The 26,658-nt window shown below is 43.4% G+C and overlaps 1 long non-coding RNA gene across 1 annotated transcript in view; it reads right to left on the minus strand.

The window, feature by feature from the left end:
* Positions 1–3,901: 3,901 nt before the first annotated feature.
* Positions 3,902–26,658, minus strand: part of LOC143840774 (uncharacterized) — a 48,785-nt gene continuing 26,028 nt past the window's right edge. The window contains exon 3 of the long non-coding RNA XR_013232399.1: positions 3,902–3,954. This is a non-coding gene — a long non-coding RNA (uncharacterized LOC143840774). The remainder of the gene's footprint in view (positions 3,955–26,658) is intronic.

Consider the following 26,658-nt stretch of genomic DNA (forward strand, 5'->3'; position numbering starts at 1 on the left):
TATATATGGGCTGTGACACTGTTGTATAATAGCTCAGAGCACAGTCATGCAGATTCTTAGCTCTCTGAAATCTCCAATTAAAAATCTAAGGTTACTGGTATGGGAAAAGACCTTTCTCTGCCTGAGAGCCACTGCCAATCAGAGAAGACAATACTAAAGGACATGGACTGACTAGGTAAAAGCCATCTTTATATTAAGCTGAACATTATACAGCTGAACATTAAGAAGACCACAGTGCTGATGAGTGGGGTATCACATAAGTTTAACAATGAAGAAACTGGGATTTTTTTCAAGATGTTCAATTCATTGGCTCCATCTTCAAACAAAAGGGAGACTGCAACCTAGAGATCAGAAGGAGATTGAAACTGGGAATGGCAGACATGAAAGGAGACAGAAAAGGTTAAGTGTAAGGATGTGTCGCTTGTGACCAGGATCAAGATTATTCACATCATAGCATTCCCTATTACCAGTTACGGATATGAAAGTTGAACTGTGAACCAAGCTGGCAGGAAGAAAGGTGACTGATTTGAAATGTGGCAGTGGAGCCTCTTGTGGCACAGGGTGGTAAGGCAGCAGACATGCAGTCTGAACCTCTGCCCATAAGGCTGGGAGTTCAATTCCAGCAGCCGGCTCAAGGTTGACTCAGCCTTCCATCCTTCCGAGGTCGGTAAAATGAGTACCCAGCTTGCTGGGGGGTAAACGGTAATGACTGGGGAAGGCACTGGCAAACCACCCCGTATTGAGTCTGCCATGAAAACGCTAGAGGGCATCACCCCAAGGGTCAGACATGACCCGGTGCTTGCACAGGGGATACCTTTACCTTTTAGTGGAGGAGAGTTTTATACATACTATGGTCCACTAAAAAGGCAAATGAGTATGTTTTAGATTTAATCAAGCCTGAACACCCTCTAGAAGCTAAAATGACTCAGCTGAGGCCATCATACTTTGGTCACATCATGAGAAGGCAAGAAGCACTAGAAAAGACAAAACTACTAAAAAGAGTTGAAGGCAACAGGAAAAGAGGAATACGCAACATGAGATAGACTGACTTTCTTAAGGAAGCCATGCCTCTCATTTTGCAAGACCTGAGCAAGGCTGTTAACGATCGGACATTTTGGAGGCCATTCATTCACAGTGCCCGCCCATCAGAAGTGACTTGACAGCACTGAACACACCCACATATATTAAATATAATCTCAGATTCGTCAATTCACTATTTGTTCCTAAGGAAGGATGTTAAGACATATCACTTATGAAAAGAATTGGGAGACTTTGCTTCTGCATGTGTAGCGTGCCATCAAGTAACAGCTAATTTGATGCTGGTATTGCTGTTGAAAGAGCCTCTTGTGGCGCAGAGTGGTAAGGCAGCAGAAATGCTAGCTGAAGCTGTCTGTCCATGAGGCTGGGAGTTCAAGGTTGACTCAGCCTTCCATCCTTCCGAGGTCGGTAAAATGAGTACCCAGCTTGCTGGGGGGTAAATGGTAATGACTGGGGAAGGCACTGGCAAACCACCCCATATTGAGTCTGCCATGAAAACGCTAGAGGGCGTCACCCCAAGGGTGACTCGGTGCTTGCACAGGGGGTACCTTTACCTTTACTATTGCTGTTGAAATTGATGCTGGGTTCGTGTATAGTGATCATATTGGTTTCCATGTTCCCTGTGAACCACCCTGAGCTGTGAGGGAGGGCAGTATAAAAACATAATAAACTAACTTACAGCAACCCATGCAAGGGGTCTTTCAAGGCAAGTGGGAAGTAGAGGTGGTTCATCATTGCCTTCCTCTGCAGAGTCTTCCATGGTAATAAGCCTCCTTAGCTTCCAAGAGCTGATAAGACCAGGCTAACTCACACTACTTTCCCTCTCAGACTTTTTGATTTATATTCAGCTAAATCAAATTCAGGGCTGTTCTTTGGACCAGATCTGTCTCAATGTCAGACTTAACCACTTCCCCAAACAGATTCATACCCCCTCCCTGTCTATTCTTCAAATTTCTCTCTTATTCAGCAGGGCCTATAGCCCTATGGATTAGTAAACAACAATGTTTGGGTTGTAGGATTCCTTGTAGTTTCCATTTCAAACCACCAAATTCTTTCTCTTCAGAATCATCAAGCAAGTATTCACCAGAGAGAGTTTTCTTTTTCCACATGTGACAATGCATGGTGTTTTGTGATGCATTATGCATGCAGTTTTGCCACTTTTATTAATTTATATATAACTTCTCAGGGAGCTGTTTGTGGATGTCTGCTTGTTGTGTTTTTACAGTTTTAGCAAAGCTTAGAACTGTCTGATGAACAGAAAACAGGATGGTCCATGGCCTCCTTGAGGGAAGGAAATGAAGAGGAAGAGAAATTTCTCTAGGGCTAGTCTGACAGGATAGAGAAAAGAATTAGAAGTTGTCCCTAGACTGAATGTCAGTCAGCTGATTGTTGCAGGGAAAATGAAATAATGCAGTATTCTTTTTAAAATCCTACTTAACCTTAAAATATTATTTACAATATATGTGCAGAGCAGGAATGCTCAAACGCCAATTGGTTCAGCCCAAGTTCTGTTTGCTGGTCACAACGTGGAGCACATTTTTCATTGGCTATTCAGCTTTCCATGAGCAATTCAACCCTGTTCATCAAATATACTCAAACAGTACAGCACAGTGAACCTAGATAGCCTAGCCAAGCCTGATCCCATCAGATCTCAGAAGCTAAGTACGGTCAACCCTAGCTAGTTTCTGAATAGGAGACCTCCAAGGATTTGGGTGGTAGTTCCTCCAGAGAACACTGGGGTCATGATGCAAAGCCAGGCAATGGCAAACCACTTTCAACCACTTGCCTGGTTGCCAGACAAGCTGAGATCTTCTTGTTACACTACAGCCATAAGATAAATAAATAGTACAGTACAGTGTTCCAAATAGATTACATTAACACCACCCAATGAGATTTCTAGTTTCCAGCTTCCCTAGGATCTGTCTTATTGTACACTAGTGAGAAAATCAGTCAGTCAACTAACGATTATAAATATACAATATGAATTTTTAAAAATTAAGTTCTTAATGTTTGGTGTTTGATTCAGTCTATATTAAAGCTATTTTACGCATGTGCATTTCCCCACATCCTTATGGGAAGGGTAGTTCCCTTTCCATGTCATCTAATTACACAACCAAACTATCCATGGCCCTGGGGAAGAATCCATTTCGCCTACGGAGGAAATGCAAAAATGCCTACAAGGCAAGGAAATGAAACTCCACCACCAGAAGGAAACAGAACTCCACCATGCTAGCTGCTCCACAGCCACAACGCTGTTCAATAGCTGTTTGACTCAGATGGCAGTTAATTAAACAGATCCAAGAGCCTGCTTATAGGTTAACATAGTTCTTGAACAAAGTCTCCAAATTGTCTTTTGGTGATCTTTTAGGAAGATTGGATTGTGAAGAGCTATGGCTCACTGGTAGAGTATTTGCATGGCAAAGTCCTGGGTGTTGGCAGAGTTTGAATTTGCAGAGAGAATAAAATAGTTGTTTTTATTTATTTTCTTAGATTTTTATACCACCCTCCCATATGGTCCAGGGCGATTTACATGGGAATATTGTGAGATACATAGAATGTTATACATTAATAACAGTAACAACAATATAAGTTTAACAGGTTACCATGATTAACTCATTGAACAGTTTCAACAATTTTAACAAAGACCCTAGGGAGGTCAGAAACATTTAGATTATTGATGGTATGATTTGAAGGGGGACCGCCGAATGTTTCTAGGTCGGATTAACCACAGTCAAATGCCTGGTGGAGCTCCCTTTTGCAGGCCCTGTGGAATTCTGGAAGTTATAAGGAGAAACCACTGTGTAGAGATAGAGGCCTAATTAGCTGCAGCCATTCTTCTCTAACAGCTGTTTGGAAGGCAAGTAGGGGGAAGTGTGTTCAAAAACCAGGAAGTCTTCTGTTGAGCCAATTAGGACACTGGAAGAGATAATTTGAAAATCATTAGGAAGTTCCTATCCTGTCTAAGCTAAATATACATTTCCCCCAATGCCCCCTGCAGGACACCCTTGATATTCTGCTCAGTTATGCACACTGTGGATCTTGTGTATTCTAGCACCAGGTTCAGTCCTTGACTACTCCAGTTAAAAGGATCTGGTATGAAGTAATGTGATAGATCTCCGAGACCTTCAAGAGCTGCTGCCATTTTGAGTAAACAAAAATGACTTTGATGGACCAAGAAGGAGAGAGAAGTTTTTATACCCCTCTTTTCTCTATCTTAAAGATTCTGGAAGCAGCTTACAATTGCATTCCCTTCTGCTCCCTACAACAGGTACCTTGGGAGGTAGGTAGGACAGTTTTGAAAGAACTGCAACTTGCCCAAGGTCACCCAGTAGGCTTCAAGAGGAAGAGTGCAGAATCAATTCTGTAGATGAGAGTCTGCTGCTCTAAACAGCTCTTATGAAGATCAGATTGCTATATCTGATTTCAGTACTTAACATTTGACTATGAGGATTTAGTCATTTTTGTTAAACTGGCTTCTATTGGTTTGTGAGCCATTTAAAGTTTAGATCCCTGCATTCTGCTCCCCACAGCTTTTTATTGGGAGCAGAAAGCAAGGGGTAATTTCAACAAAATAGCCGAGTAGCAACCCGCTACTCTGTTCGGTTTTAATGCCTGGGAATCCACTGAAACCACTGCTTCTGCTCCCTACAAAAAGCCACAAACTGCCATGAACTCAACCAGAGGTCTACATTCATGAAAATTGCTTCACAAACCTGGCAAAATTCCTGATGACCTTTAGTTCTTCAGCCAATTTGTATCCATCCCTACTGATAATGTTGAAATCCTTTCTCGCAATCATGGAGAAAGGCCTATAGAAACATGGAAACTGTCTTTCAGCTATTCTTCTCCTTTGAAGATCCCTTGAGAAACATTCAAACAAGTTCCTTACAAAATATTTTGAATGCTGGTATGTTCTACAATGAGGAATCCATGGTTCTATACTTGCTTGGTATGTTCTATTGGACAGAATGTACTGATTAGCTTATAAAGGCAGGCAATATGAGATAGAATTGACAATTGAAACATGTTGGTATTAAATTTATAGCATTTGAAGGATGGTATTTAGTACCTGATAATGTGCTATGCATAAAATACAGTGTTAATTACTATTTGACAATGTTTGCCATTTCATTTTTGAGCTCTGCCGAAATATTCAAAGGATGCCAACAAGTCTAAAATGTGTAAATTTTCCTGTAAAAAGAAAACACAACAGGATTCAAAATATGTATAAAAGTTAAACTTTGGAATTTGTCATTCAGTAAATTGAAAGGAAAATCTGCCCCATTCAGCCACTGGTAAATATTTGATTTGCTTCTGTGTATGAAACAGCCTATAAAATTGAGCTGCATTTGAATTTGTGCTCCTTAGTGGTCCCAGTTTGCATTATAAACCAGAGTGGCAACCAAAATTCCCTAGAGTTAGATCTAAGGCACATTTCATATTAGTCTCATTCTCCAAGTGGAGTAACATATACAATGTCCGTATATATTTCCATTGCATAAATCTATTTAAAATAAATAAACAAATTTCCATTATGTTACTCAAAGTTCACCTGCCACATCTCCTTTGCATTACATAATTCAGCTAGGTAGCTATAATTGCCAATGGAGAACAACAAATGGGAGAAAGACGTTTAATTCCTCTCTTACCAGCTGCTTTATTCCCAACCCAATTGACTACCCATGTTTGTGAGGTAAGCATTGTAACCTTGCTATGTAGAGGAGTTGGAGAAGAAAAGCAGTGGTTCAGTGAAGGATTAAGTGTTTTCCTGCCACAATTTTATTTATTCATTTTTATAATTTGACTAATAGCCTACCACTACCCTTGTTGGCTTGTGGCAGGTAACAAAATTTTGAACCCCACAATAAAACTCCCATAAAACCCCTCACAAACATACATGAAGGCAGCAGATTAAATAACCTTTCCACAACAGAGGATGTATAATCACCTCAGGGGGCTAATAGGGAGCAACAGGGTGACCTCATTGGCTCAGGGAGGGACCCAGATCACAACTGTCCTGCCCTGGGCTCAACCAAAGACCTGGTGGAAGACCTCCATCTTACACTTATGGTGCTGCCCTCAGGTGAAGCATCCATTAGAAATGTCAATTGAAGAGGAAGGAGTTTTGATTATATCTCTGATGGCAGCATATGCATCTATCCATTCCTTCCAATTCCATCTCTCATTCCCTGATACAATAAAATCAGAGTCCAGTAGCACCTTTAAGGCCAACAAAGATTTTATTGTGCTACTTCAGACCAACATGGCTACTCATTTGAATCTATCCCTGATACAACTATTTGTCCATTACAAGGGCCACATTCTTGGGCTCAGCCATCATGTACTCTGTCTGCAGAATTCAACCTGTCATTGTTGTGTGTATCTTTCCTCCTACAACCACTTGTACCCTTTTCCCCTCCTATTTCCACACTGGCCAATTATCCAATTTGTGTTTCCTTACTCCTCGCAACTTTGTGAATAGAAGACAGTTTCCGCTCAGAATTTCCCTTGGGTTTCTGAGAAATTACCTTGGAGCTGGAATGATGGTGCTTTTTAAACACCTGTTAACTGAAAGGGTACACCACACTACAATTCCCAAACAGCAACAAGGCTCTGCTCTGCTGGGGAAATGCTTGGAAAACAATTTTGCTTTCTGTACTACAAATAATCCTGTCGTTTATTAGATAAAAAACATCTTGTTCTATTTGCCCCACCCAACAGAATCTCCAGTAATAAAATTATACATCTGAAAATGCTAAGAATTCTTCCACACAATCACTGAGAGGGGTACATGGCTGCACATGCAAAGTCTAGTGTGGGCAGGATAGGATACAGACCTTTATATGCTGCAAGTGATCTTAACCAGCTGGATTTGCAAATATCCCACGACCTTTAGGAAGGACCCAAGAGCCAGCAGTAGTGACCCACAATTGATCTATTTAACATTTAGAGCGATGGCCCAAGCTTATCCATTTATGTTTTAGTTATTTACCACCACGTTTTTGCATCATTTCCCCCCCATAAACCATTCAAAGTGGCTAATCGAAAAGCCGTAATGCTCATTTAGTGATTCGTTATCGAAAACATTGAAATATTATGCAAGTCATCAGTGACAGAGCCAAGATAATTGCTCAAGAGAACGAAGTCCAGAATTCTGGGATAGCCACCAAGAAAGTGCTGCTACTAATGGAAGCCAGTAATGAATCCAAAATAAACCTACTCACAATGAGAAGAAGAAAAAGGGTTGTTTTTCTAACAAATACCCTAACAAACACCCTTCCCTTCCTCTCCCCACAACAGCCACAGCTCTAAGAAAAATGCTTTGTGAGAAGAGCCCTAAGAGTACTGTGACTGGCCCAAGGTCATTCAGCTGGCTGCATGTGGAGGAGGAGTGTGGAATCCATCCTGGCTCTCTTAGAGTTCTCTGCTTTTTAACTACTACCCAATGCTGGCTCGCAATAGTCTAATTTTCAAAAATTTTCAAAAACAATCTGAAATGTGCCACTCTTATTTTTTTTTTTTTATACAGTACAGCAGTTGTTATAACTTGAGTTTATATTATTCCACTGGCACAACAATCTCCAAATGTCTTGGTTGGACTATGCAAGGTCTGCAGTGTGTATTATTGGGCAGAATATGAAGAGTGACTTGCAAAGGACCCTGGAGGAGTTATGGCCTAGCATAGCTAGAATAGGAATTTCCTGGTCATCTTCAAATTATCTCCTCCAGTGTCCTGATTGGTTTAACTGGAGACTTCCTGTTTTTTTATCATACTTCCTCCCTGCTTGCCTCCAGATTAGCAATTGAACAGAATGACTGCAGACAACAGTTAGAACAGTGAGGTCTCTTCTCTCTTCTTTCTATACATTGCTGTTTCCTTTCATAATAATAAAAAAACTATTCTATTCTTTAAGCAGTCTGATGCTGTGCCCCGTCGCATATTCAACCTCTGCCAATATTGGCATGCTCTCCGTCAGTCCTGATATATAAACATTTTATTTTTTGAAAAATGAAGTTTAATGGAATTCAGAATCCAGTCTTAATCTAAGCACTATGCCTTTCCTCTCAATCTTCGGTTATTTGACTTCAGGGGAAATGAACTCATTATGACTGAATGCTGTCATAATGTTATAGATGAAGCATGTTTCCTCACATTAAATCATGAATGTCTCGCCCACATCTCTCTGACAACCATGTTGTGCTCAGCTACATGGGGCATGTAATAGGCTAACGGTGGTAGTCAAACTGCGGCCCTCCAGATGTCCATGGACTACAATTCCCAGGAGCCCCCTGCCAGCATTCGCTGGCAGGGGGGTCCTGGGAATTGTAGTCCATGGACATCTGGAGGGCCGCAGTTTGACTACCCCTGGGCTAACCCTACGCTTACACCATTTCTGTAGGAGTCAGTTTCAGCAATGTCAGTGAAACAGATGTCTTATCAGGGCTGCTTCATGGATGGCCTTTGAAGGACTAGCAATGGGTGTCTACAACAGACTGGCAACAGGGGAATCTCTAGGCCCTGGGCACCTTGGAATCTGGAAAGTTTGGGAACATTGACCTCTAGAGTATCTGTCATTTGGTAGCTGATTTTTTTCAGACTGTCACATTTAGGAACTGAGCTGAAAGCAGAACTGAAAATGTGTTTTACTAAGGGATGCTATGCTGTGTGTTGGGGCCATGTGTAAGGCAAGATTTACTCAGTGGGGTAAATGGGGGTTTATAGTCAATGGGCAGTGATAATTCTAAATATATCATTAGATTTGAGCTCATGGTGCATGTCTGGCTGGATTGTCTGGCTGCCAGGCAAGGGATACTCAGAGGCAGGTTGCCATTGCCTGCCTCCAGCCTGAGTGTTCCTTGGAGGAATTCTATCCAAATCTTTGGGGGTCTCCCCTCCAAACATTAGCTAGGGTCATCTCTGCTTAGCTCCTGAGATCTAACAGGCTTGGGCTATCCAGGGTGTAGTCTGCACAGGACTTTTTACCAACTGCCAGCTCAAATAAATCCCTCCCGTCTACTCTGAATTTTATTTAACCGCTCTGAGCCTATTTATTTTTTAACCGTTCTGAGCCTTCGGGGACGGTGGTATAAAAATATGAATAAATAAATAAAATTAATTCCATTTTGATTTTGGGTGCTTTAAATTATCCCTCTGCAACATGCATGACTGATCCAGAGTGACCCTGCCTTTCCCCTGCAATATCCAGAAGTGGATATAAGCCTCGGTATTTGAAAAAATTGCCAATAGTAAGTGTGCAGATTTCTGCTTTTTGTGAATTAACTTCCTTCTCCATGCCTCGTAGCAAAGCAATTTTGGCCAGGGTGTCAGTTCAAAGACTTCCTGCTTCCCAGTTGCAAGGCTTGTCTTAAAGTGACTGTGCTCTAGAATCCCTAACTTTTCTCAGCAGAGACTTGACTCTGGTTATTTTCCTCTCCTCTGCTGTCTCCAATCCTCTCCCCTGCACCCCATTCATGAATAGAAAGAGACTCCTGCTGTGCTTGGCTCCCCACCCTGCTCTGAGCTTCCCCAGTCAAGTGCAGAACACTTTCTGTTTCAATTGGGGGGGGGGGAATAGAGTAAGACCCAAGTTTATTATTTATTTATCATACTTCTATACCGCCCTCCCCGGAGGCTCAGGGCGATTTACATTATAACAGAGAACAATACATAAAACAGTCTGTAAAACATGTCTAACTGATAACTAATACTTGTAACCAAATAACAACACAGTATAACAGTAAACAATATAGTAATACAAACAGGTCCAGGGCTTATTGATGGGGTTCTGAGGGGGGTGGCTTGTTGATGGAATTCTGAGGGGGGAGTGGGGGGGAGCAGGGGCCCTTGGTCGCTGTTGATTACGTCTGGTCTCGGCCAAATGCCTGGTGGAGGAGCTCCTTTTTGCAGGCCCTGCGGAACTGTATAAGCTCCGTCAGGGCCCTGATCTCCTCTGGGAGCTCATTCCACCAGGTAGGGGCCAGAACAGAGAATGCTCTGGCTCTGGTCGAGACCAGGCGGACTTCTTTAGGGCCAGGGATCCTTAGCTGATTGGAGGCAGTAGAGCGCAGAGCTCTTTTGGGGGCATAGGCGGGGAGGCGGTCCCTCAGGTACACTGGGCCCTGACCGCATATGGCCTTGAAGGTAGTCTAATCCGGAATTCAACTGGTAACCATTGCAGCTGAGGGAAAATAGGCCGGATATGAGACCTCCACGGTGTTGCTGTGAGGATCCTGGCTGCTGCATTTTGAACTAGTTGTAGTTTCCGGGTCAGGGCTAAGGGCAGGCCTGCGTAGAGCGAGTTACAAAAGTCCAGTCTAGAGGTGACCGTTGCATGGATCACTGTGGCTAGGTGTTCCGGGGCCAGGTAGGGCGCTAATAGTTTGGCTTGGCGGAGATGGTAGAATGCCAGCCGCGCTACCTTTGTGATCTGGGCCTCCATTGTGAGGGAGGCGTCCAGAATCACGCCTAGGTTCCTGGCGGAGTGAGCCGTAGAGAGCTGCACGCCATCTAGGGTAGGCAGGCGCGCTTCCTCGCATGGGCCCTTCCTACCTAGCCACAGGACCTCCGTCTTTGAAGGATTGAGCTTCAGGCGACTCTGCTCAAGTTCAAATCAATCTGAATCCAGCAGGATCCACAACAGAAAAAACAAAGTAAGTGCAGAAGCAGGCTAGGTCAGGGCTTGAGTCCAGTAGTACCTTAGAGAACAACAAGAGTTTCTGTGCATACAAAGGGAGCTTTGAGTCTTAAAAGCTGACCCTCTGAAATTCTTGTTGGATTCTAAGGTGCTACTGGACTATAATCTAACTGGTCTACTACAGACCAACACAGCTTTTCCTCTGAAACTGAATATATGAGTTCCCCTTTGTTGGCACCTCTGAAGAGGGTTCTTTTTTTCATTTGTGTTTTTCAAAAGAATATATATTTTGATTTAATTTCATTTTTCATCATTTCTAACCTTGCTTTTTCTGCAGGAATAACAGCCAATGTGTGCCAAGTATTTCATTTGCCATTTTTTAATAATTATGTATGAAACCTTGCATAACCTTTTCTAAATTATGAGCAACTCTGGAAATGGAGAATAATAGAAGGGGCATGTGGGGGAGTGAAAGGAAGATAGTCTATTAAAAAATTTTTTTAAGAAAGCAAGAGAATAACTATCAGTGCAAGGGTTATTATACAGAAGGCTACATTTTCTTATCCAAGCATTAATTGAAAACTCAATAGTCATTAGTATGAGTAAGTCTGCTCATTTTGCTTAGTCTATCAGAATTGTACTGACCTGAAAAGATCCCACTCTTGCTTCCACCTAAAGAGCAGAGGGCCCTCCATCCATGCTTTGAAGGATGACTAAGCAACTATTCCCACCAACCGATTTCATCCTGAACCATGTTCTCTTGAAGGGACATTGTCATTTATGTACTGTTTTATTATTATGTGGTTATATCACTAAATAAAATTGGGTTGTGCCCCCTTTTCTCTTTTAGGCTTGGAAACTTTGATCGAATGCCAAGTGAGCTGGATATCCTTTGCCAAGGAACGAGCTTCCTCTTCTGTTTGCATAAGATCAATAATAAAAAAAAACTGGAACATAAAGCTGCACTGTTAGAATTTCTGTGTTTTCTTTTTAATGCTGCTAACTGCGTAGAAGACTTGCCAGATCGTTCCCCAGTTCTATAAAGGCTTTCAAAATTATTCTTTAGAGCTTTAGGAAAAGTAAGTTTTTGCCACTATTCATAGCCTTCCATATTTTTGTTCAATGTTCATTTAAACTCTTGTTATTGATGTGGAACACATCTACTCATGCATTCTGTATAATGAAAATGATAATGGACATGATGTCTGTTGTCCTGCCTTAGGGGAGCGCACCAGTAGATGGAAGCCACTGCCAGCAGAGTTCTGCTGGTGCCCCATTTCCCAGCCTAATCCCATCCTCCACAGAGCAGGGCAAGCCTGGGAAGTGGGGAGATGCATGGCTGCCACCAGCAGAGGTCTGAGGCCTAGCCCTGGGCCTCAGACCCCTTGGCAGTGGCAGCCAACTTCCCAGCCTAGTCCCACACATGGCAAATCCTGGGCAGTGGCAGAGGCAGCATAGCCCAGCCAAGCCCTGCCAATGCTTCCCAGCATAATAACCACTAGTTTACAGAGGCTCCCATATATTTTTCATATTGGTTGGTGGGGTTTGTTAAATTGCTCATAGATGGGTAAACATTTGCACTAGGAATGAGTTAATGTTCCTTTTGATACCCTCTTTTGCAGAGCTTCTTGTGGCGCAGAGTGGTAAGGCAGCAACATTCTGTCTGAAGCTGTCTGCCCATGAGGTTGGTAGTTCGATCCCAGCAGCTGGCTCAAGGTTGACTCAGCCTTCCATCCTTCTGAGGTCAGTAAAATGAGTACCCAGCTTGCTGGGGGGTAAGTGGTAATGACTGGGGGAGGCACTGGTATTGGGTCTGCCATGAAAACGCTAGAGGGCATCACCCCAAGGGTCAGACATGACCTGTTGCTTGCACAGGGGATACCTTTACGTTTTTTACTTTTGATACTTTTAATATTTATATTATGCATATCCTGAGATGGACCCAACCAGCCTTTCCTGTGGTTAAAAAGGGAGGACTACCAGAAGAAGGCTGTGCCTAGGATCATGGGTATAAAGCCAGGTGTGGTAGAAGCTGAAACACAGTGGAGCAATTGACAACACTGAATCAAAAACCAGGTTGGATCCAACCCATGAAAACATGTAATATGTGATGGATATGATGCACAATGGATTTTTTAAAAGTTTGTTTCATGGGGAAAGTACATTTCATGGGGAAAATTCAGTGTGATGAAAGAAAAACTTTAAAAATACACAAAATGGCCAGTTCCATTTGCATATCACAGATGTTAAATCAAAATGGGGATCTGGGGATGAAATGAGCAATAACAAGCAAGTCAAAACCATCCTTAGATGTTTCCTGATCTGAGCTCCATATACATTGTATAAGGTAGATTTCAACATTCATGCGAAAGAAGACAGCTCCTATTAAAAAATAAAACAAACAACCCAACTATTGATTCGGTATCATGCAAGGCATGGATTTAGTGTATCGTAGAACCATATGTTAATTCAGCTGAGTATAGCTAAGCACTCTGTCTTAACTGGTTTGGGGAACATCGGCTGTCTGTTTGTTAACTGGACTTCTTTTCCTAATGTATCCATCAATTTAAAAACTCAATACAAGAGAGATCATTTCATTTCCCCAAGGGCTCTTATCACAGTCTCCCACTCACAGGGAACTTGCTGCTTCTCCTGTCCTCAAGAAATCCCTCATACTTTAGAGAATATATTAATAATGGATTACTTCACTTCTACATCTAAACCATTCTCTCTCTCTTTTTTAAAAAAGCCTACATTTTATGGGTCACATCGGCCTCACCTCGACATGTAAAAAGAAACATGAAGAAAACGTTGGAGGGCACACAAACCTCTCCTGAGACTTCTTGATAAATCTTTGATCCTCTGATCTTTTGCCCCAATAGTGAACTTTCCTATTCACCTGCAGCTTCTTTTGGTCACAATTCCATTTTGACCTGGTGATGAGCAGAGCCCCCCTTCCCCGAAGTTGCATAAGTTTCACAAGTCAAATGACTGGAAGTAGAGTTGCCAACTCTAGATTAGGGAATAGCTGGAAATCTTGAAGGCGGAGTCAGGAGTGGGCAGGATTTGTAGTAGGGAGAGACCTCAGCTGGTTATAATGCTGTAAAGTTCACCCTCCAAAGCAGTCATTTTCTCCAGGGGAGGTGACCTCTTTATTCTGGAGAAGAGCTTTAATTCCAGGGGAACCCCAGCTCCTATCTGGGGACTGACATTCCTAATTTGAGGGTGGCTGGATTCAGGGAGGGCTTTAGCATATGTTGTTGCTTTATTAACTTGCTAAAAGATAGTATTGTGATAGGAACCCTTTGTCCAGTGATGGTGGGTGGCTGGATTCAGGAAGGGCTTTAGCACATGTCATTGCTTTATTAACTTGCTACTGTGTTAGGGACCCTTTGCCCAATGACGAGAAGTACCAGGGGCAATGGTTTCTGACTGTTGTTCTCTTTGGAATGCAAGAGCACAAGAAATGTGCGTGTGTGTTTCATTTTGTAAGTGTACTTTATTTACCAAAATATAGAGCATAGGTGGAAGTAAGCAAGCCCTCCTAATGTTGCTCAAGTTCTTCATATCAGATCCTGAGATGGAAGGATCTGTACCCCAGTTTGTTGTCAGCCGGCTCACATCTTGAGCTCTGTCTGTGCATGTGTACTCTGTGTGTTTGTGTGTGTACTATGCTCAGACTGCTATTGTTCCAAACACAGTGGGCCTTTTCACACAGGCTAAATAATGCAGTTTCAATCCAGTTCAGCAACTGTTTGCAAGTGGATTTTTGCCATTTCCATTCCACATACATTGGTTTCTGTGCTTTCAATGCACTTCAGTAGACTTTCCTGTTTTGCACAGGAAAATCCAGCTGCAAAGATCTCTTGCTGTGAAAATTCCACCAAGAGTTGCCATACATCATCTGTGACTTGATGGCCAAAAGACCTCCCAAAAAAAGACACCCCTACAGTTAATGAGGGATACTAGATTGGGGTTTTTCCTCCCATTGGTCCTGGCACTATGCCCTTTAAAACCATTGCATCATTAATAATTTAAACTGGATGCACAAATAAATGTATTTGATAATGGAGCAGAAATCTGAACATATGATGAGCTGAACTGCTGCAAAACCTTTGCCTCTTACACAAGGACTCATCTCTAGGGTAAGGTAGAAGTAGCTTTTCTCCTCTTGTTTTTGCGTGCCTGCTTTTTTAAGGATTCTTGAATTCAGAACAGGTAGAATATTGTGTACGCAGACATTCAGAGACCGGGAGCTCAGGAGCAGAGACTGAAATCCAAAATTTATGTTACGGATTTGCTAGTTCTCAGTTCACAGCTAATCAGTGAATGGATTTATGGACTAGTCACAGGCCCCGGTAAGGGCCAGTCACATGTCCTGGTGGGAATTGTGAATGTATACAGAAGTTCTCCAGTTCTGGTTGTTGCGGTTCAGTATTTCCTGGTTTCAATAAAGTTGTGGGTTGTTGGAGTTAAGTGTGGTTATCTTACTGAACCCACGGATTTAATGGGTATAATCCAGCAAAAGTTAATCACATTTAAGTCACAGTGATTTCAATCAAGAGAGAGTTAATCATTTGCTTAACTCTCCAATTGAAATCAATGGGACTTAAAATTGCTTAAATGTAGTTGAGAATCATGATTGGGATAGAAATTATCTGATTTTCTCCTCCCTTTCTTTTTCTAGAATTTTGCTCAGCACTGCATTTCTCTCTAGTTTCATTGTGGGAATGCCTAAAATAAGTTTTAGAAGCAAAACATGTGCAGTTGGATACAGGTTTGAGGTTCTTTGGGTCATTTGTACCATTACTTCTCTATATATTTCTACCACACACATGTGCATTGATCAAATTCTGCAAAAAAAGAAAAGAAAAAAGAATCTTGAGCCAGAAACATTAAGGAAGAATCATATATATATATAAGAGGTGGCCAAACTGTGGCTCTCCAGATGTCCATGGACTACAGTTCCCATGAATTCCTGCCAGCATGCTAGAGGTTTAGGATGGAGCCTGAGAAAAGGGGAGGGACTCATTGGGCCATAGAGTCTAGACCCTCTAAAGCAGGGGTAGTCAAACTGCAGCCTTCCAGATGTCCATGGACTACAATTCCCATGATCCCCTGCCAGCAAATTCTGGCAGGGGCTCATGGGAATTGTAATCCATGGACATCTGGAGGGCCACAGTTTGACTACCCCTGCTCTAAGGCAGCCATTTTCTATGGAGGAATGCATCCCTGCCATCCGGAAGTCAGTTGTGAGTCCAGGAGATCTGCAGGCCCCACCTGGAGAATGGCAACCCTACCTTCACAAACAAGGATAAATAATTTTGAACTCTAAAATCTTAGGAAAATTTGTATGCGGGGAATTTATAAATTCTCCCTAAGTGTTGTTATTTGGGGGTGGGGGGGAAGTTCCGCTCCTGCCTAGGATTTTGTTCCTTTCTTTTGCTTGATTTGTACCATAAGAATTCAGTTGGGGGCTTATTGCCACTGGTTTTCAGAGTCAGATAGAAACAAAATGAACTCCAAATTACCTGGAAAGACTTTGACTCAGCAAAGACTTAATGGTTGCTAAGAGACTTACGGTGCAGAGGTGAAGCTTTACAAGTCAGTTGTTTGAACAGAAATGGCAGGCTTGATCACTATGGAGGGTTGTGGGTGGAAAATGCCCCTATAACAAATCCCCCAGGCACCTTCAGCAATGAGTTTCTTTTCTGTAGGTTTCAGGAATAAGCAGACAGATTATGCCATCCTCCTGATTCTATTCTGTTCTCATCTCATGTTCCCTTCCTGCATTCCCCCATTTACAGGTGGGGTTTTTCTTTGAATTACTTTTTGCACACCTCCTTTCTCATCATGCATCTGACAAAGTGAGTTCTAGACCATGAAATCTCATGCCTTAATGCATGGACGAGTCCAGGGGTTCCCAGTTTGGTGCCTGTTGGTCAAAATGGCACCTGTTGGCCCTTTTTCTGGTGTCCGACAGGTGTTTTCAGAAAGTGGACAGGGCCAGGTGGGGCTTTTCCAAGCAAAGCTTCAGATTGGTCCCCTTTGGGAATGTGATTGACAGTTCAGAGTGTAATATTTGTGGGTTTGGCAAACAGAGTTGTTCAAATTATCAGCTCTTTATTTAAACACCAACACCAAACAGCAAACATAGTAACTCATGAACTTATACACACAGCAGGGAGCCTGCCCTGACTGGCCCTTAGCAAGGCTTTATTATTTGACCATTTCCAGAGCCCCATGCAAGTTAGTGATTGGCTAGTTTACAATCCTTCATTTGCATGCTGCCCGTTCCAAGTTGAATGTCCACATACACAACACAACAGCCCTTGTTCTATGGCTGAAATTAAGCTGTGGCAGCCATTTTGAGAACAGCTCTTGAAGCAACTGTTTTCAGGCACCTATTATGTGTCTGAACCCACCATATTGTGTTGGCCACAGGCTCAAAATGATTGGGGACCCTGTACTAGCTTTTATGGTATTGCAGGGCTCTATCTGTGTTTCCTTAGACCAGGCTTTCTCAACCTGGGTTTCATGAAACCCTGAGGTTTCTTGACAGACCTGGAAGGGTTTCCTGAATTGGGTGGGAGTTGATCGATTTTTTAATATACTTTTTAAATTTGTTAAGCACTTCTCGGGTGATATGACCATATGTGGTCATGTTGACCCACCCACCCCTCCCAAAATGGCCAATGATGGGCTTTGACAGGATGGGAAGGGGAGGATGTGACCACAGCTATGCTTCCCACCATATTCTGCATGAGTACACCACTTCTGGGGTTTCTTGAAGCCTGAAGATTGTTTCAGGGGTTTCTCAAAGGTAAACATTTTTGAGAAAGGCTGCCTTAGGCGTATGTCCCATGCGTCTAATGGTTTTAGTCCTGAGCAAACTGTGCAGAGGACTGAAAAAATCTTTTTTAAAGAACAAAGCAAATGGACAGCTGATATTGAAACATTTCATCTAGAGGTGCTACCAAGTTTTCACCTCCACCCTTCTAACAGTGGTCAAAATACCACCAGAAATGATGTGCCTGGGTGATAGGGAACCCCTACCCACAATGCTATTAGGGAAGGGTCTACAAGTAGGACAGAGTGATCAGCTAAAATTCCGTTCCCTCTTCTATTAGTGGAAATCTTCCACCAGATCCACCCCCTGGTGTTTCATCTGAGCCCCCTCCCCCACCTTGATTTCCTTAGTATGATTTGAGCTCATGCATTTTGGATTTTGTGACACATTTTCTTGTGTAAACTTGTCTTGTTCAATGTATATAGCTGGATGTTATTTTTGCACTACTTTAGCATGTAAATGCTGTAAAAAAAAAAAAAACAGCTTCAAAGCAAACCAACGAAATGGGATAGCCAGCAGGAACAATGTACTAAAAAAGTCTCACAATGGCAACATGCAAGAACAAAACCTATTTGTATATCCTAATTTGGCCCCAGGTGGCCCGACCAAATTTAATCAAATTATACCTAACTTTGTTTGCTGTAACAGCCTCTGCATATATTAAATATATATTATACTGTATTATCTTACGAGCAGCCTGTAAAAATCACAGCCAATCAGCTTATTTAGGCTGTACTATGTGTAATATAAGAACATAAGAAGAGCCCTGCAGGATCAGACTAGTTGTCCAGCATCCTGTCTTGCACAGTGACCAATCAGTTCATTTGGAGGTCCAGCAGGGCTTGTAGACCAAGGCCTTCCCTTGTTACGCTAGGATCTGGAATATTGTGGTTCAAATCCTTGCTCTGCAATGAAGTTGATTGAGTGATAGGGATCCAGACCCCTAGTGGGACCTGGGGAATCCCACAGTTTTGCAGCTCATCTTCAGGAGACAGAGATCAGTCCCCCTGGAGAAATGGCTGCTTTGGAGGATGGACTCTATAGCATTATATGCCACTGAGGACCCTCCCCACCCCAAATCCCACCTCCTCCCCTCTCCACCCCCAAAATCTCAAAGCCGTCTAAACTGGTTTTTTAAACTGTTTTATTTGGCTCTGTGCAGAATACCTCCTGAACTTATCATAGCCGCCTCTGAAGCATGGGACTCAGAGATGGTGCAATTGGCTGCTCTTCTAACACAGCATGTGCAAAACTTGTATTGGATGTCTAGATCCAAAATCCTTATGTCCTCCCGCATCAAACATAAGGTTTTTCTAATGTGTGGATTGTCCTCAGAGGGTGGGCTAAACACAGATGGGATCATTCAAGAACCCATTCCTCTGCTTCCTCAGTTTGCAGCCCCAGTGCCCAAGGAAGAGGAGGGCGAAAAGGCAAGGATGCTCTCATGGCAACCCCCCAGTAAACACAATCACTCTCAGTTCTTTCACAGTAAAATGTCCACAACTTTATAGGCACATCATGTAACAACCAGATCCTGGCATCAACAGACTCACCTGCCAGCTGATGTCCCGCAATCCACCCCAGCCCACCTGCTGGGGTTGGGGAAACCCATGGGATTGCAGGATGTCAGATTCCACAAGGATGATTGCCACTAAGTGGCTTCCCCTGCCGTCTGAGCATGCGGGTAACCCATCAGCAGCCCCCGAGTTGGGCATGTTCCAAAGTCTCCTAAAGAGATCCCTGCTCGCAGGGGAAATGGGCAGGCAGGCCACTTCCCTAAAATGGATCTCGCCCATGCTGATACTACCCCACATTATGACTGATATCTAAAGCAACAGAAAAGCCCTTTGATCAGGAACCAATTTCACATGCCCCCTTTCACAGTACCCACACCCTGCGATGACCTGCAAACCCCACATCCATTCTTTCCACCAAAGTGGTAAGACTCAGGGTGTGGTGAGCAGGCAAATGGTCCCACTCAGCCAGATGAGCTGGCCAGGGGCATGGCATGCTTTCTCCCTTCTGGCCCCACCCACCTTCTGCCTCCCCACAGCCCCCAATCCCAACCTGATTGTGGGCTGGCCTGGGGAAGGGTGAGCCTGCTTTTTGTACCAATTGGTGCCACATGGCCTCCTAGCTCACTGCAGCAAGCACTCCTTGCTGGGACTAGCCATTCCCAGCTGCCATTGCCCCCACAGGGATGTAAATGAGACCCACAGGTGAGTTGTGGCCCTCAGCTTCTCATGCAACCCAGTAGCCTGTGTCCCACACACTGTGAAGCAAAGTGCTCTAATTTCTGGGGTCCTTCCACCAACCTCAGATACCGTACCACCTATGTTCCTTGGAAAGCCCATATTGGCTATTGTTTCCTATTGAATGATGCTTGGTGACAAATCTTGGTTGGCTGCCTTGTAATTCGTGAGACAGCCCTGTATAACCAGGTCAGAATCACGCAATGATGGTCAAATGGTGTCTTCATCTCCCAAGACCTGGTTGAAAAAGGATGCCAGAGGTGAAGTGTTCTCACCTCTGTGCCCTGCTTGTGGACGTGACAGAGTTATCCAGGGGCCGCTGTTGGCCCTAGGATTTTGCTGGGGACAGAGTCTTGATATGATCCAGCATGGCTGCTCTCTAGCAATCTGATGAATAGCCTGAAGGCTACTGGTCTGGGTCTTTCTCTTAGGGAGGTTGTCAACTTCACATCCCATGAGCCATCGCAGCAGCACCACTTTATACAAATTACACGGTAGGACATTGTGCCAGAGAGCCTCAGATGAAGAGGGCAGGGAAAGAGCACCTGCAAGTCAAGTGTCCATTGAAAACAGAAATGCCTTCATTAGTTTACGGAAGAATATTCTGGGGAAGTCATTGAGTTGAACATTCCTTTGCAACCTGGTCTGTCTTTCTGCATATCTGGGCAAAATTTACATAAACAATACAACTATAATTATCCTTGTTTCCCACCAGATTAGCAGAGAAAATTACTAATTAATCTTATTTACATGAGGATAAGGTTAATTGCCTAGGCGTACTAATGCTATTTTGCTAATATGCAGTTCCTATTTCAGCACACCGTATGAATTTTGCAGCACTTTGGGAAACGGGATGCAGCCATGGCACAATTTTCATTTGGGGTCTTCCCTGAATACTGTAACGGGAGTAAGGCCAGGCACACATACAAAACTCTTTGCAAGGAGAGCCGAACTACGTGTTACATCCACACGTTCGCTATGGACCTTGCCAGCAAACACTAGCTGCAGTTTCTCCATGTGAACTGCAGTTAGAAGACAAAAGGGGGCCCAGTTCTGGTTGGGACTGAGGCATTGGGCAGAGGGGGGACCTGACCCCCACCCCCATACTGGTTTCCTGACTTAAAATGGCATCTGTTGGAGGTAGGACTATGCACATGTTGTTGTTGTTAAGTGCGAAATCGTGTCCGACCCATGGACAATGATCCTCCAGGACTTCCTGTCCTCTACCATTCTCCGGAGTCCATTTAAGTTTGCTCCGATGCACATGTAATGATATATTAATAAGAGGAGAAAAGAACAAGAATGGGAGCTACAGTAACTCACAGGAGTAGGGAAATTCCCCCCCCCCCCCAGCTGCTGCTCCAGTTGTCCTTTCCTTCTAACTGGATCAGGCTTCCCTCTTCTTTGCTGCCAACTTGTTTCCCCTCACCCCAACAACTCCAGCTTCCTCTTTCCTGTCTGCTGACTCTGATTTAGGTTCCGTCTTCTGCTCAGGTGCCATTTCCACCTTTCTGAAGCCTAATGCCATCTTTGTTTGCCTGCCTCCACTGTACTCTTCTCTTTCTGAGTGGTCATCATTGCTGCCCTCGTACTGGATGCTATTTTAGGTCACTTTGACAGCATAAAGTGACAGGCACACCTGGAAAAGTTTTGTGACATTTGTAAATGTGCAGGCATCACTGGTGTTGGAGGGGGGTATCCCCAAATCAGTGTTTTAAAAATATTCTGGAAATCTAGAGATTCCTGGGACAATCTGATTCCTTTCCTTTGGTTTTTTGCACACATCTAGTGGATGTGGGGCTGGTCTATAGAGATCATGGGACTGTGCCTAGGGTTGTTGTTTGCCTGGGAAGACTCAGTTGTGTCATTGAAACGTTGAGGGGCACTCAAGGAATTTCCCCACTCTATGGTCTCTACCACAGACATAAGGCAATTTCCTAGAGTGTCAATTGATGTTGTGACATTAGAACTGAGATTGGTGCATTGTTCAGTCCTACTTTTCACATGCCCCTTCCCCAAAATCTCCCACTATTGCCAGGCACAAATTCGGGTTTAGACTGTTACGTAGATCAGTGGTCCCCAACCTCCGGTCCGGGGACCGGGACCGGTCCATGCATCAGTTGGTACCGAGCCGCGGCTCCTCCTCTTCCTCCTCCCCAGCTGCTGCCTTTGGGCCTGCCCTGCCACTCTGCTGCCGGCTCACCTTTGGTGCTCTCCAGTGACCTCCATGGCTGGGGCTTCCCCTTTGTGTGGCACTATGGAAAATCAAGTGGAGCAAGGGCTCAGGCGGCAGCGGTGACATCCCTTGGCAAAATACCCCCCCCCCGGGCCTTAGTAAAATTGCCAAGCATTGACTGGTCCCCAGTGATAAAAAGGTTGGGAACCACTGATGTAGATAATTATCCATCGGGGAGAAAGGGCTTTTGACTCCTATTTGTGACTCTGCTTTGCAACAGGGAAAATGTTCTTGAGTGAGGGCTATAAAGGAAGTGCTGGATGAAACAGTCACCTGCAATGCTCCTATCCACCCCTGTCTCATCTGATAGCAGTGGTGGTTTTAAGCGAGGAAGGCAAGCAACAGGTTTTCCGTCCTACTTTCTTTTTTAATAAGATTTTTTTTAAATTCAGAAAATAGAGAAATACTACTAAATACATATTACAGAACTGCTATTTGAAGAAAAGATCAACTGGCTTTTTGACAATATATACCTTGTTCCTTTGCATCACCTTAATATCTCACACCACCCACTGCATTTTTCCCAGGGTTTGCATTTTCCCCAAAGTTAGCCTATCCAGTCTAAAAATCGATTATTTCTTCTCATCTCATTTTTTTACTGCTCAATATAATCTAATATTGGACTCCATTTTCTTCTGAGTCCCAATGCTTTATTGTGCATCTAATATGTAATTTTTACCATTGTCTCATTCCATCCGTTTATTTTACCAGTCCGAAATGTCTGATAAGAATTCCTTTTTCCACCTTGACGCATAAAGGATCCTAGCGGGTGTCAGTGTGCACTTAACAAGCTCATTAGACATTTTAATATTAATTGGTAGCCTATTTAATAACATACATTTGGGATCCAGCGCAAATGAAACTTTCATTATCTTTTGCATTGATTTCTCTCCTGCTGTTGTTGCAAAACACAGGAGCACAAAACTTGGTGGTATTAGCAGGTTGGTGCCTGCATTGGAATCAATCAAGTGGTAAAGAGCTGCACTAAAGGGCTCAGTATTATTGTATTAGTAAAGGAGGAGGATGGGGATGAAATGAGAATCAGTTGCTCCACCTGCCATCAACCATTGAGCCCACTGGCCCCAATGGACATCAGCTTCTCCTGCACACAGATCATCATCTTGCAATTTTTCTTTCTTCTCTCTCTCTTTCTTGCCATCAAATTGCAGCCAACTTCTGGCGATCCCATACAGTTTTAAAGGCAAGAGACATTCAGAGCTGATTTGCCATTGACTGTATATTTTAGTGGTCTCCCATCCAAACACATCCCTTCTTAGCTTCTGAGATCTGATGCCATCAGGCTAGCCTGGGTTTTCCACTTGAAGTGGTCATTTTGTACCCCATTGCTAATGCTCTAGATGGCTGTTCTTTCTGCTGAGCTTCTGAGTCTTCCCTGTGCCGTCGTACACAATATGGTTCACCTCTTCCAAAAAAAGGAAGTGGGGAGAAATTAGGTTCTGTATAATTATGTTTCAGCAGCCTGTTTGGGACTCCATAGACTCAGATCTCTGGGCTTCCAGTCTTGACAGCTCTGGCAAACTCTCAAGTCCCATTGCTTTCAGAAAGGGAATAGTAAGCTTCCACAACGTTTTAAGATTATGTCATAGATCAGCCTTCAGAACCGCTGCAGACTGCGAGCTGAAGGGCTCCACCAAATGTGAAAGCAAGACATGCAAATTGCACCCAAAGGATTTCTCCTCCTAGCATTGGCAATAACAATAGCAAGCATTTGCTCTTAAGTGACACAAATAGGAAGAGTACACAAAAAAGAGAGAGAGACTACACAAATAATTTACAACTTTAATGTGAGACTGGAACAGAGCTCTCTCGTGGGAGCATGCGCCACAATACAAAGGGAAACGGCAACCCACTTAACTATAAGGAGTTATTAGGCCAGGCATTAATTTGTGTAGCTTTTTCCATAAACCAGAGGTTCTGTTTCATGTTCACAGTCGCTCCGATTCTCTTATAGCACAATCGTATGAGCATAAGTGGGGCTGGATGAATTAATCCAATGTAGCATCAGCATGTGTTGGGATGCACTGACAAGACGAGCCCATCTGAAAGCAAAGGGCCAATGTTCACTGAGAGGCACTTGTGCCCATGTGCCACAAGTGAATGGGGGAAGCACAAGAGCATGGGGAGTAAGGTCAGTGTTTGCCACCCTGATGGAATTAATTACAACCTTCTAGTTGATCTTACAGTTATGGGAAATTGGCTTTAGTTCCATATTGGAGACCAAGATCTGATCTCTCTTTCTTCTCTGTATTAAGAAATGCTGCTTGCTTTGTAACCTTTCACCTACAGTGAAATACAGAACAGCTTGAATATAGATAAGCTGAAGAATTATGCAAGAAGAAGAGGAGGAGGAGGAATTGGTTCTTATATACCACTTTTCTCTACCCGAAGGAATATCATAGAATCATAGAGTTGGAAGGGGCCATACAGGCCATGGAGTCCAATCCCCTGTTCAATGCAGGATCGGCCCAAAGCATCCTAAAGCATCAAAGCAGCTTACAGTCACCTTCCCTTTCCACTTCCCACAGCAGAGCCCTGATATTACTACTTGGTCGGAACAGCTTTATCAGTGCTGAGGCAAGCCCAAGGTCATCCAGCTGGTTGCATGTGGAGGAGCAGGAATCAAACCCGGCTTGCCAGATTAGAAATCCACACTCCTAACCACTACACCAAGCTGACCATAGATAGTCCTGGCATATTTAGACTAAGATTCTGGGTCACTGTAACTTTATATCCTTGACAGAACAGTGTTTGATACAGGCTGGCATCAGAAGTAGAGGCTTGTTTAGAAATATGCTGTGTTTAGTGTAAACTTGAAGGTTGAATCTTGACTGGGTGAACCTGCCACTTCAGAGTTATGAGATCAAGGCTCCAGGGCTGGCCTGGAAACTTTGAAGGAGGACCAAAGGGGACCTGGAGATGACTCTGAAGGAGTGACATAATTCCATTGAGCCAACCCTATGAGATAGATATGTGAAATTTTACCCTTTTTTCTGAGCACAAGTTTTGATGGACATGAGTTTCCAGTGACTTTTTGTTTTTGCTGCAGCTAAAATGTTTTGTTTTTTGGGGGGTTTTTTTAATGAGAAAGGTTTTCCAGTCTGGCATGTTTTTGGGGTAACATCAAACTAGGCTAAAAGGACCCTGCTTGGGCCAAGGCCAACAGGCCTGAGGGTTGGAACCCAAAAGTGGGCTCATCATACCAAGTAAATTTGGATTTTTGGGTCACCATACTGAAAAGTTTGGAAACTACTATCTTAGGTCACATTACCAGTTCACACAAGGTAACAGGGTCACCCAGAACAGTATGTCAAGTGCTCCACAACATGTCCTTAGTGATGTTCTCACACATGGGTATTGCACAACAAACAAGACAGTAAGGATTCTCTAAAGGTCATTGGAGAATGGCCCTGAAGTTTCTTATCAATACTATCTCTTTTGTGACTTGCAGGAGAAAAATGGTTGATAACCTCTTTCTTACCACTACTGTTCACTGGCTTACTTTCACCCCAGCAGAAGGCTGAAAGCACAAATGTTTTCTGAGATGAAGCCCATATTACTGGTAGAGAATGGAATGGGGGTGATACAACCTTGCCTAGGGGAACCCAGCAGTGTAATGGCCAAGCTGAGACATGACCAAGTCCATCTAGCAATACAGATTTGGAACCGCTGAGCTTTTCACCCTTTTCAACTACTGCTCTGTGCTGCAGTCACTTCATCATTGTTCTCCCCTTTCCCATCGAGCAACCAAAGCATTGTGTTTTTGCCATTCTTCTTTTTAAAATGCCAGTTTGAACTATATGGATCTGCAGCCATTCGCGGTGGTAGCAGCAGCTCATTAGTCCCTGTTTTTTATCCCAACATGCTATACCCCCTGTTGCAGTTTCTTATGTATAGCCAATTCCTTTCCCTCCATCCACATTTACAAGCGTGACCTGCCTTCCTTGCTTAGAATGCAAATGGCACGTTGCTTGTGCTTTTCAAGCAGCAACCTAGGTGGAAATTATCCATGTCCACCTGCAAAGGCAGCTACTCTTATATGCTCCCAGTGTATTATTCCATTCACATGGCTCTTAGGTGTACAGCTTTTTTCTCCTGACAAAGGTTTGCGCCTTGAACAGTTGGGCGGCAGGAAGGTTCTTGCCACTGCCCACCCACTAAAACTTTATAAGCGCACTGCACATATTTTCCATATGCAGTCCTTCAAACAGAGTGTTTCATTCATTGTGCACCAAGAATGGGAAAAAATATACATATTTCTCCTATTCACACAAAATTGCATATATCTGGAGGATCACAGACAGTGCGCAGTCCCATTATGCATGGCTGGAGCACCAAAACAGAACATACGAACAGCGCTATCTATAATCAAAAGGTAATGCGTGACAAGGATGCTAGTAAGTAAACTTTAAAGGCTGAGCTCCCCCCCAAAAAATGGCAGTGTAAAATCCAAATATTTATTATAATGACATGCACATAATAAAAGTTAAAAGCGTTGATAAAATCTCAGTTGTATATGCTGCGTAGTACAGCAAGTACTGGATCAACATAAATGCATGGAGCATATAAGGGTCAAAAATGATGTGTGTTTTGACCCCTAAGGGGTCTTCCTTAGGGATCAAATAAGTT

The sequence above is a fragment of the Paroedura picta genome, chromosome 6, assembly GCF_049243985.1.
Source record: "Paroedura picta isolate Pp20150507F chromosome 6, Ppicta_v3.0, whole genome shotgun sequence".
Taxonomy (NCBI): Eukaryota; Metazoa; Chordata; class Lepidosauria; order Squamata; family Gekkonidae; genus Paroedura; species Paroedura picta.